Genomic DNA, 12,479 nt, shown 5'->3' on the forward strand with positions numbered 1-12,479 from the left:
TCATTAGTAACATAAAAATTGCAAGCAAGGCCGGGCATGGTGGTTCATGCTTGTAATCTCAGCACTTTGGAGGCCGAGGTGGGTGGATCACTTAAGGTCAGGAGTTTGAGACCAGCTTGGCCAATATGGTGAAACCTCGTCTCTATTAAAAATGCAAAAATTAGCCAGGCGTGAGGCGGGCACCTGTAATCCCAGCTACTTGGGAGACTGAGACAGGAGAATAGCTTGAACCTGGGAGGTGGAAGTTGCAGTGAGCCGAGATTGCGCCATTGCACTCCAGCCCAGGCAACAGAGCGAGACTCCATCTCAAAAGAAAAAAAAAAAAAGATTAAAAATAGTCCGATGATACAAGTCTAGTTTTGGTGTGAGTGTGAGGAAACAAGCACATTATTGGTGAGAGTACAAGTTAATATAGTACAGGAATTTGAGGAGAAAAAGTTTAAACCTGCATGCCCTTTGACAGAGAAATCCCACTCCAAAGAATCTGTTCTACCTAAACACACTATGTAAAGATGCACATATGACAGTGTTGGTGACAGTGCTGTTTGTAATGTCATGAAAAGGATACCTAAACATCTGCTAATAGAAAATGATTCAATAACTTGTGGTACATCCTCATTACCGTCTCCCATTATTAAAAAGAATGAAGTAAACCCACATATTCTGATGGATAGAAAGGGGGGATGCTCCGTAAAATTTTGTTACGTCATTAAAAACAAGTTATAGAACAATATGTAGAATATGATCTCATTTTTTGAAAAAGTTGTGTATGAAAAACTATTCACTAACTGAGTAAGAGAAAGACTGAAGAAAAGTTGAGGGGTGACTTTTCATTTTTTACTTTATATGCTTCCACATTATAATTTTTATGGCAAGTGTAAGTGATTTTTGTTGTTAAAATCATTTAAGGCTGGGCGCGGTGGCTCACACCTGTAATCCCAGCACTTTGGGAGGCCGAGGTGGGCGGATCATGAGGTCAGGAGTTCGAGACCAGCCTGACCAACATGGTGAAACCCCGTCTCTACTAAAAATATAAAAATTAGCCGGGCGTGGTGGCTCATGCCTATAATCCCAGCTAGTCAGGAGGCTGAAGCAGGAGAATCACTTAAACCTGGGAGGCGGAGGTTGCAGTGAGCTGAGATCACACCACTGCACTCCATCCTGGGCAACAGAGGGAGACTCGGTCTCAAAAAATAAAAAAAGAAAAAAATTGTTTAAGACAGCATGTAATTTTACATAAACAGGCTTTTGCAACTCTCATTCTCAGCCCATGTCCCACACTGCATCAGGAGAACCTGATGCAACCTTCTGGGTTTCTCTTCTTGTTTTGGGAGGTGTTTTCCTATGAACATTTCCTTCTAATTATGAAATAATTTTTTTTTTAAGACATAGTCTTACTCTATTGCCCAGACTGGAGTGCTCTCGGCTCACTGCAACCTCCGCCTCCCAGGTTCAAGTAATTCTCCCTGCCTCATCCTCCCGAATAGCTGGGATTACAGGTGCCCACCACCACACCTGGCTAATTGTGTTTTTAGTAGAGATGGAGTTTTGCCATGTTGGCCAGGCTGCTCTCGAACTCCTGACCTCAGGTAATCTGCCTGCCTTTGCCTCCCAAAGTGCTGGGATTACAGGCATGAGGCACTGAGCCTGGCCAAGAATATCTATTTATTATTGAAAGTGTGTAAAATACAGAAAAGTGAAAACAAAAACAAAAACAAAAAAACACTTATCTCACTCGGAGATAAACTGTACATATATTTTGCTGTATTGTCTTCCAGTCTTTTTTCCATATATTTGAAAAGATTAAAGATCTATAGCATTATATACTGATTTTCCACTTAGCATTTTATTATGTGCATTTTCCTATTATTACCAGTTTTTGGCAATTTTCATACTTATGAAATATACCATATTATGATGTCCTATCAGTTATTTAATATTGAACATTTTGGTGGTTTCTAACTTTTCGCTATTATAAACTATGTATGTATGTATATATGTACATAGATATTTCATTGTATCTCTGATTATTTCATCCAAATACATTTACAGAAAAAAAGGGCAGGAGTTCAAGACCAGCTTGGGCAACATGGTGAAACCCCATGTCTACTAAAAATACAAAAAGTTAGCCAAGCATGGTGGCACACGCCTGTAATGCAAGCTACTTGGGAGGCTGAGGCATGAGAATCACTTCAACTCAGGAGGTGGAGATTGCAGTGAGCAAAGATCACACCACTGCACTCTAGCCTGGGCAACAGAGCAACAGTCTGTCTAAAAAAAAAAGAAAAGAAAGAAAAGAAAAGAAGGAGAAGTGTACTATTGCCGTGAATATATACATATATATATTCTTTTGGAGACAGGGTCTCACCCTGTCACCCAGGCTGGAATGCAGTGGTGCAATAATAGCTCATTGCAGCCTTGAACTCCTGGGCTCAAGCAGTCCTCCTGCTTTGGCCTCCCACATTGCTGAGATTACAGGTGTGAGCCACTGTGCTAGCCTGACATGAGTATTTTAAAGACTCTCAATATACATTGTTAAATTAGCTACTAGAATGGCTGAATTAATTTGTACTTGTACCAGAAAAGGATTAGACAGAATGAAGCTTTGGCCATCCTACTCTGACTAATGGTTTTTTTTTATTTTTTTATTTTTATTTTTATTTTTTTTTTGAGACGGAGTCTCGCTCTGTCGCCCAGGCTGGAGTGCAGTGGTGCGATCTCGGCTCACTGCAAGCTCCACCTCTTGGGTTCCCGCCATTCTCCTGGCTCAGCCTCCCGAGTAGCTGGGACTACAGGCGCCCTCAACCGCGCCCAGCTAATTTTTTGTTTTTGTTTTTGTATTTTTAGAGACGGGATTTCACCGTGGTCTCGATCTCCTGACCTTGTGATCCGCCTGCCTCGGCCTCCCAAAGTGCTGGGATTACAGGCGTGAGCCACTGCGCCCGGCTGGTTTTATTTTTAATTTGATAAATAATGAAAGGAAACTTTGGCCTATTTCATAGGTAAAAATGAAAAGTTTTTAAACATATTTATTTGATTGTTAGTGTAGTCAAAAAATTTTAAATGTATTTTATTCATTTGTAGTTTAAAAAATAACATTTACTTCCATAGTCAAAAAGCATTGTCATAGTTAACAAAAATAATACCAATTTCTTAATATTACCTAATATCTATTTCACAGTTAAATTGCATCAGTTGTCTCAAAATGTCTTTTCTGGTTTGTTCAAAACAAAAGCCAACCCAAGACCGTGCATTGCACCTGGTTGTTATGTCTCTTGAGATTCTTTTAATTCATGGTTTCTTTCTGTTTTGTTTTGTTTTGTTTTCTCCATACACTGACTTATTGAAGTTGCCTGCAGAATATTTTATTTTTCAGGACTTTTCTAGTTGCTTGCTTGTAGTACTGTTCAACTTTGTCCTCTATTCCCTCTAATGTTTGTAAACAGGGAGCTAGCTGTGAAAATGTGACAGATTAAAGTTAAACATTTTTGGGAAAAATACATCATAGGTGATGTGGTATACCTGTTACTGGGTCACATCAGGAGACTGACCCATGACATCTTGTTGGTCAGCGATGAGGGCCACTAAGATTGACTCCTGAATTATGGTAGTGGCAACCTGCTTCCTTCATGCAGGTGGGTTTTCTCCTTTGAATTGGAGAGTAATCTCTGTGATATACTTTGGCACTATAAGAACGTCGTCCATCCATCTACTATTCACCTAATGACTTTACCACCAATACTTAATTTCTGTCTAAATCACTATTTTCATTTGGGGTCGAAAATGATTATTTTCTAATTCTGTCACTCCTTCTCTTGTATTTATTTCCCATTAGTCTTTTAGGTAGAGCTTTCCTTTCTCAACTGGAACTACTTGCTTACTCCAAAATGAAATACAACTTCCATTAATACTAGAAAGGCAGGATATTTCATTTTTCTCCTTTAATTATAATTTAAATGTTTGTTTTGCAAGTTGTTTTCTTAGGCTTATTGCCTATTTGCAATGGGAGTGTTCCTCATTTTCTTATTATATGTGGGCATTCTTTGTCTCATATAGCATATATTTCTCTCAATTTTTGGTTGGAATATTAATTTCACTCATTTTTTTATGTACAGATGTTTTATACTTGTCAATCTGGTCTATTATCTTTTTATTTGTGGTTTCTTCATTGCTTTCATGCTTACAAACTCTTCTTTCTCCCAAAGCCAAATCCATCTTTATTTTCTTATAGCTATCTTATAACTGTTTTATGGTTAATTTTTTAATGATTATAGAATTGCTTATTTTAGAAATACCAATCCAGTCTTCTTATTCCTCTGCTGAAAATCCATTGGTGTCTTCCCATTGCGTGCAGGAGAAAGTCAAACTTGGCAATTTGGCATATCAGCTCTTTGGAGCCTGGCCTTTCTTTTGGCTTCATTTCCTATCTACACTTCTAGCAATAGCAGACCACTTGCAGTTCCCTAAATAGTTAGTGCTTGTGCTTTACAACTATGGATTCTCTTCTCCATGACTTGCCACAGTCTACCTGATAAGTGATTATTCTTCCTGTAATTCTCAAATATCACCTCTTTTTGTAAAAAGTGTTCCATGTTTCTCTCTAGCTCTGTCCCTTTGGAATCCTCCCAGACCCATTTGGTCAGGTTTTATTGGCATCTGTCTCGTTTGGCTGCTGTCTTAGTCTATTTGTGCAGCTATTGCAAAATATCTGAGACTGGGTAATTTATAACAACAGAAACTTAGTTCTCACAGTTCTGGAAACTGGGAAGTCTGAGATCAAGGCACCAGCAGGTTTGGTATCTGGGAAGGGCCTGATCTCTGCTTCCAAGATGGCACCGTGTTGCTGCATCCTCTAGAGGGGACAAATGCTGTGTCTCACGTGGTGGAAGAGTGGAGGAGCACAAACCCACTCCCTCAATCCCTTTTATGAGGGCCTTCATGATTTGATTACCTCCTACAGGCCCCACCTCTTAATGCTATTACATTGGCAATTGAGTTTCAACATATGAATTTTGGAGGACACATTCAGACCATAGCCGTTGTCATTGTCTTTATACATGTTTCTCTCCCCATCCTGTGAGTGCCTTAAAGGAGGGACCATATCATATTTACCATTGTCACTGCCCAGCACAGAGAGGATGCACAATGTTTGTTGAGTATGTGAAGCATTAATTAAAACACAACGTTGACTAATAAACCGTTTATTCCATGATGGAAATGTTATTTCAGAATTTCCAAGATACAGATAAGAAACTTTTCTTTCTGTTTTTTTTTTTTTTTGTTTTAGAAATATTGCTGTCAAAGATGGTGCCAACCTGAAAGAAAAATAACATAATATAAATACGTTATTTATATTATATTTATAACCTATGTGTTATAAATTTTTAAAATCATATTTATAACCTATGTGTTAAGGACAGCGCCAGACATGCAGTGTTAGAGACAAGGAAACAATGCCACATTGGCAAAATTATTGATGCAAATGCAACGTTGAGAAATCCCTGCTTCCATCCCAGCCCCAGTCTCTCCAGCCCCTCCTGCTGGCAACTCTTTTCACCTGGTTCTGTAGCGCTCTGTCCCAAGACTCAGACATAATTCTACCCAAATACACATCTGCACCTCCCTCCCCTGGCAACTCCACCTAGAGCCTGGCAGTATAAGGGGCTCCCTCAGACTGGCTGCACAAAGGTGACTTCATAGTCTTAACCGTTTATCTCACGTTACAGTTTAAAAGCCCAGGCCTTCCGCAGAACTGGCTCACATACCAATAGAGAAATCTCAAAGTGCAAAAAAAAAAAGAAAAAAAAAAAAAAAACCATGGGATGGGGGAGTGCTAGAAATAATCGTGATTATATATTATGAAAAAGTAACGGTATAAAACAGTGCTGTGCAATAAAAGTAGAATGTGAGCTACATATGTGATTTTTTTCTGGTAGCCACCTTAAAAAAGTAAAAGGAAACAGATAGCATTGACCATAATATATTTTAAACCACATATCAAGATATTAGCATTTCAACACATACAATCAATATTTTTAAAGTTCTACATTGCTTCATTTTTAAAACTTAATTTTAACTAAAATAAAATTAAAATGATCAAAATTAATAAATTTAGTATTGATACAGTACTACTATCTAATTTACTGTCCATATTCAAATGTCATCAGTTGTCCAAATAATGTTCTTTATGGCCATTTCTTCCTCTAGTCCAGGATCTCATTCAGGATCCTACATCGCATTTAGTTGTTGTGTCTCTTTAGTCTCCTTTAATCTGGAAAATATCCTCAGCCTTTCTTTATCTTTTTAACATTGACATTTTTGAAGGGTATGGGGCAATTTGTCACAAAAAAATGTCTTTCAATTTGGGTTACTTTAATGTTTCCATGTGATTATTTTCCGGTTTTGCATTTCTGGTGGGAATCCTACAGAAACAATGTATGTCTGTGGTAGACACGGAAATTCCCTGTCTGGGTCCTCCTTCAAGGGAGGACCTGTCACCCAGCTGCAGGGAGAGTCAGGAGGTAGCCTCCAGCTGATAGCTTTCTGTATGTGCTTCACCTTTGGAGAGCTACCTTGTTTGATATCATGCCCATCTTGGGGGAATCCATATCTGGTGACTTTATGAAGCAAGGATATAAAAGCCTGACCATTCTGATCCGACATGGGACCAAAGGTATCAGACATTTATGATATATGGAGAAAAGAGTAGGTAGAAGATAATGTAGAGATGGCTATTTTTTTTTTCTTTGAGACAGAGTCTCACTCTGTTGCCCACGCTGGAGTACAGTGGCACCATCTAGGCTCACTTCAGCCTCCACCTCCCGGGTTCAATCGATTCTCCTGCCTCAGCCTCCCAAGTAGCTGGGATTACAGGCGTCCACCATGCCCAGCTAATTTTTTTTGTATTTTTATAGAGACGGGGTTTCACTATGTTGGCCAGGATGGTCTCAAACTCCTGAGCTCAGGTGATCCACCCGCCTCAGCCTCCCAAAGTGCTGGAATCACAGGTGTGAGCCACTGCACTGGCCCTAATATGTATCTTTAACTTATTATGTTCTACCTTCAAATACAGTTACACCACTTCATGTATGGTGCCAAAAACTTTGTAACAGTATATATTCATTCCCCTTTCCCTTACAATATCATTAACATATGTTTTACTTCTTAATTTGTTACAAACATTTTTATTTAACAACAATTTGTTATTTTGCTTTAAGTGGTTAATTATATACATTTTCAAAAGAGGAAAATGTTTATATTAATTCATATATTCATATTTTCTAGTGCTTTTTGTTCTTTTTGTGTGAATTTGAGGGTTTTTTTTTCTTTTCTTTTTCTTTTCTTTTCTTTTTTTTTTTTTTTTTTTGAGACAGAGTCTCATTCTGTCGCCCAGGCTGGAGTGCAGTGGTGGAAGCTCTGCTTCCTGGGTTCACGCCATTCTCCTGACTCAGCCTCCCGAGTACCTGGGGCTACAGGTGCCTGCCACCAGGCCTGGCTAATTTTTTGTATTTTTAGTAGAGACAGGGTTTCACCGTGTTAGCCAGGATGATCTCAATCTCCTGACCTCGTGACCGGCCGGCCTCAGCCTCCCAAAGTGAATTTGGGTTTCTATCTGGACTCATTTTCATTCAATCTGAAGAACTTTCTTCAACATTTGTCATAATTCAGGTATGCTAGCAACAAATTCTCTCATCTTTTGTTTACCTGAAAATATCTTAATTTCACTTCTTTTCTTTTCTTTTTTTTTTTTCCTTCTCACACAGAGTTTGCTCTGTCACCCAGGCTGGCATGTAGTGGCACAATCCTGGCACACTTCAGACTCAACCTCCCAGTCTCAAGCAATCTTTCCACCTCAGCCTCCTGAGTAGCTGGGACTACAAGCATGTGCCATAATGCTTGGCTGATTTTTTTTTTTTTTAACTTTTTGTAGAGACGAAGTTCCGCTATGTTCCCTATGCTGGTCTTGAACTCCTGGACTCAAGCAATCCTCCCATCTTGGCCTCCCAAAGTTCTGAGATTATAGGCATGAGCCACCAAGCCTGGCCGCACTTTTGTTTTTTGAAAGAATTTTTCCTAGATATGGAATTCAGAGTTGACAGAGTTTTTACGTACAGGACTTTAAACTTTTTATTTCATTATATTTTGGCTTTCTTTCTTTCTGATGTGAAGTGTGAAGTCAGTAGTACCTCTTACCTTTGTTCTATATATGCAAGGTGGCTTCAGTGTCTCTCTGGTTGTTTCTAATATTTTCTTTTGATCATTGGTTTTCAGTAGTTTGAGTGTAACAGGCCTTGGTGTAGCTTTTTTTGGTGTTTATCCTGTTTGCGGTTAGTTTCTTTCTTTCTTTCTTTGACAGCGTCTTGCTCTGTCACCCAGGCTGTAGTGCAGTGGTGTGATCTCGGCTCACTGCAACCTCCGCTTCTTGGGTTTAGGTGATTCTCCTGCCTCAGCCTCCTGAGTAGCTGGGATTACGGGCATGCGCCATTATGCCTGGCTAATTTTCGTGTATATACCCTTTTTTTTAAAGACGAAATCTCGCCCTGTCACCCAGGCTGGAGTGCAATGGCGTGATCTCGGCTCACTGCAATCTTGCCTCCCAGGTTCAAGAGATTCTTCTCTCTCAGCCTCCCGAGTAGCTGGGATTACAGGCATGCACCACCATGCCCAGCTAATTTTTAACTTTTTGGTAGAGATGAAGTTTCACCATGTTGCCCAAGCTGGTCTTGAACTCCCGGCCTCAGGTGACCCACCCACCTTGGTCTTCCAAAGTGCTGGGAATACAGGTGTGAGCCACTGTACCTGGCCTAGTTTATTTTCTTGAATCTATGGGTTTATATTTTTTTTAATCAAATTTTGGCCATTAATACTTCAAATATTTTGCATCACCTCTCCTTTCTTTCTGAGTCTCTGATTATACATGTTAGATAACTTTGTATTAACCCATAGGTCACCAAGGCTCTGTTCATTTTATTTTGAACTTTTTTTCTCTCTGCACTTTAATGTAGATAATTATTTTTCACTGTTACTTTGTTTACTGATCTTTTCTTCAGCAATGTATAATCTGCTGTTAAGCCCATGGAGCAAAATTATCATTCAGATATTGTAGCTTTCTGCTCTAGAAGTTTGATTTGGTTCTTTTTACAGTTTTCATGTCTCACATTATTTATGTTTCTTTAAGTTCTTGGCCATATTTATAATAGCTTCTTTAAAGTTCTTATCTTACCTGCCTGTAACCCCAGTGTGCTGATGCCCTCTAAAACTTAAAAAAAAAAAAAAAAAAAAAATTAAAGAAGAAAAGTCAAGTTCTTATCTGCTTTAAAAACTAATTTCAGCCAGGCACGGTGGCTCATGCCTGTAATCCCAGCACTTTGGGAGGCTGAGATGGGTGGATCACAAGGTCAGGAGATCGAGACCATCCTGGCTAACAGGTGAAACCCCGTCTCTACTAAAAATACAAAAAATTAGCTGGGCGTGTTGGCAGGTGCCTGTAGTGCCAGCTACTCCGGAGGCTGAGGCAGGAGAATGGCGTGAATCCAGGAGGCGGAGCTTGCAGTAAGCCGAGATTGTGCCACTGCACTCCAGCCTGGGTGACAGAGTGAGACTCCATCTCAAAAAACCAAACCAAACCAAACCAAACAAACAAACAAAAACTAATTTCATCATCCTGGTCATTTCTGGGTCTGTTTCTATTGATCGATTCTTCTCCCATTTATGGCTCATGTTTTAATGCTTCTTCACATGTGTAGTAATTTTTTTATTGGATCCTAGGCATTGCATATATTACATAGGTAAGTACCTGGATTTTGTTGTCTGTCTTGAAAGACTGTTAAGTTTCGTTCAAGAAAGCATTTAATTTACTTGCAGAACAGTTTTTTCAGCTTTATTCAAGTGGGTCTAGAATAGTCTTTACTATTGGGCTAATTTAGCTTTAAAGTGTGGCCTTTTTAGGGTCTCTTTACCAAATGCTGCAGGTTTTTAATAAGATTTCCCATTCTAATCAGTCAGAGCCTGAATGTTTCCAAACTCTATACAAGTTCTTGTAGCTGTTCAGCTTAAATTTCCCCAGTAATTTTATTTATCATATGGTCTACCCTTAAAGTTATACCAAAGATTCACAGGAATCCTTATGTGTATTTCTAGAGCTCTTTCTCTGGCACTCTGCCCCACAAATACCGTTTGTCTCAATCTCTATTAATTCCAATATCTGTGTCCTCAACAAACCCTGCTTGGCTTTCTTCTATCCTGTGCTTAGGTAAATACTTCCAGAAAGAAATCTGTGGATATTCTGGGGGCTCATCTGTTTTGTTTTCCTTTCTTCCAAGATCACAATTTTACTATGCCAATTGTCCAATGCCTGAAAACACTTGTTTCATAGATTTGGTCCAGTTTTCTATTACTGTAGTGGGAGATCTAGTCTAGTATCACTTATTCATTCATGGCTGGATTGCCCTTAACCTTTGGAAAAACATAAACTTTCTATTCAATAGTAAAACACATACTGAAAAATTGGATAAGTATAGTGTACAGCTTGATGAATTTTCTTTTCTTTTTTTTTTGAGACAGGGTCTCACTTCGTTGCCCAGGTGGAGTGCAGTGGCACAAACATGGCTCACTGCAATTTCAACCTCCAGGACTCAAGCAATCCACCCACCTCAGCCCCCCAAGCAGCTGGGACTACAGGTGTGCACCACCACGCCTGGCTAATTTTTGTATTTTTTTTTTTCAGAGAGGGTTTGGCCATGTTGCCCAGGCTGGTCTTGAACTCCTGAGCTCAAGCAATCTGCCTGCCTCGGCCTCCTCAGCCTCCCAAAGTGCTGTGCTGGGATTACAGGTGTGAGCCACCATATCTAGTCCAGTGAATTTTCATTAATTGAAAACAACATGTAATCAACACCTGGATCAATAAGAACATTACTAGAACTCCAGTAATCCCTTATTGCTCCTTTCTAATTATTAACACTTATAATTGTAACTAATTGGTTACCTAAGGGTAACCAATATTTTACTTCTATTACCTTATATGAGTTCTTATTTTGAACATTATGTAAATGGAGTAATATAGTAATCATTTTTTGTGTCTGACTTATTTCACTCAATTTTTGTGATTGTAAAATTCATGCATGCTTTGCATATAGTTGTAGATTATTGTCCTTCCTGTATAGTATTCTATTATGTGAATATTCTTTTTTTTTTTTTTTTTTTTGAGACGGAGTCTCGCTCTGTTGCCTAGGCTGGAGTTCAGTGGTGTGATCTTGGCTCACTGCAACCTCTGCCTCCCAGTTTAAGCAATTCTCCTACCTCAGCCTCCCAAGTAGGTGGGTTTACAGATGCCCACCACCATGCCTGGCTAATTGTTTTGTATTTTAGTTGAGACAGGGATTCACCATGTTGACTAGGCTGGTCTCGAACTCCCGACCTCAAGTGATCTGCCCCCCTCGACCTCCCACAGTGCTGGGATTACAGGCATGAGCCATCGCGCCGGATGAGAATATTCTAAAATTTATTCATTTCATGAACATTCTTATACATATGTTTTCTGGTGAATATATGAATACATTTATGTTGAGTATATATCTAGGACCTAGTCTATGTTAGTTTAGGCCTTTCTTCTGAACTTTAGACCTACATATCCAAATCTACTTGACATCTCTATTTATAGACATTTCAAATTTAACATATTCCAAGCCATTTGCTCCTCCTCCTGTGTTCTGTGAATCAGTAAATGGCTTCTTAATCCATCTAGTTACTTAAGGAGTCATCCTTAATATTCCTCTTTCTTGACCCTTCCTGGCAAACCAATCTGTTATTAAGTCCCTTGGATACCATCTCTAATTTATACATATCTTGAAATTATCTACCTCTTTCTGTCTCTAACTCCCATTATACTAGTTCAAGCCATCATTTCTGGCTTTGCCTGATGCAACTGCCTCCAAATGGCCTTCCAGCAGCCTTTCTTGCCCTCTTCCGAACTATTCTCCACAAACAGCCTGAGTGATTCTTAAATATGCTAATAGGATCCTACTTAATAGTCTTTATTAGTTGCCCATTGACCTTGGGCTGAGATGAGACAAGGGCCAGACCATGCTGGCTCTTATTGGCCACATTACAGATTTCAGGCTGTATTTTGGAAGTTTCTCCTTGCTCCCTACACTCCATCCACACTGACTTCCTTTTACTTCCTAGAGCACACGAAGTTCTTTCATGCCCCAACAACCTCACACATAATAGTTCCTTGACGGGGAACATTCTCTAAGGTTCTTTAATATGCCTGCAGCTTAAAAGGCACTTATTCAGAAGTCTCTTTCCTGACAGTGCAAAATTAATTCATCATTGCACCCACTAATTTTCCCTCCCAGTACTGATCACAATTTATAATTCTGTAACTATTTATGCTTTCATATCTTTTGCTCCAATTACGTCTTAAATTCCATCAAGTGTTATGTCCACTCCTGTAACCCCGCGTTTAACACGGTGCTTGG

Source organism: Theropithecus gelada, chromosome 2 (assembly GCF_003255815.1).
Source record: "Theropithecus gelada isolate Dixy chromosome 2, Tgel_1.0, whole genome shotgun sequence".
NCBI classification, from domain to species: domain Eukaryota; kingdom Metazoa; phylum Chordata; class Mammalia; order Primates; family Cercopithecidae; genus Theropithecus; species Theropithecus gelada.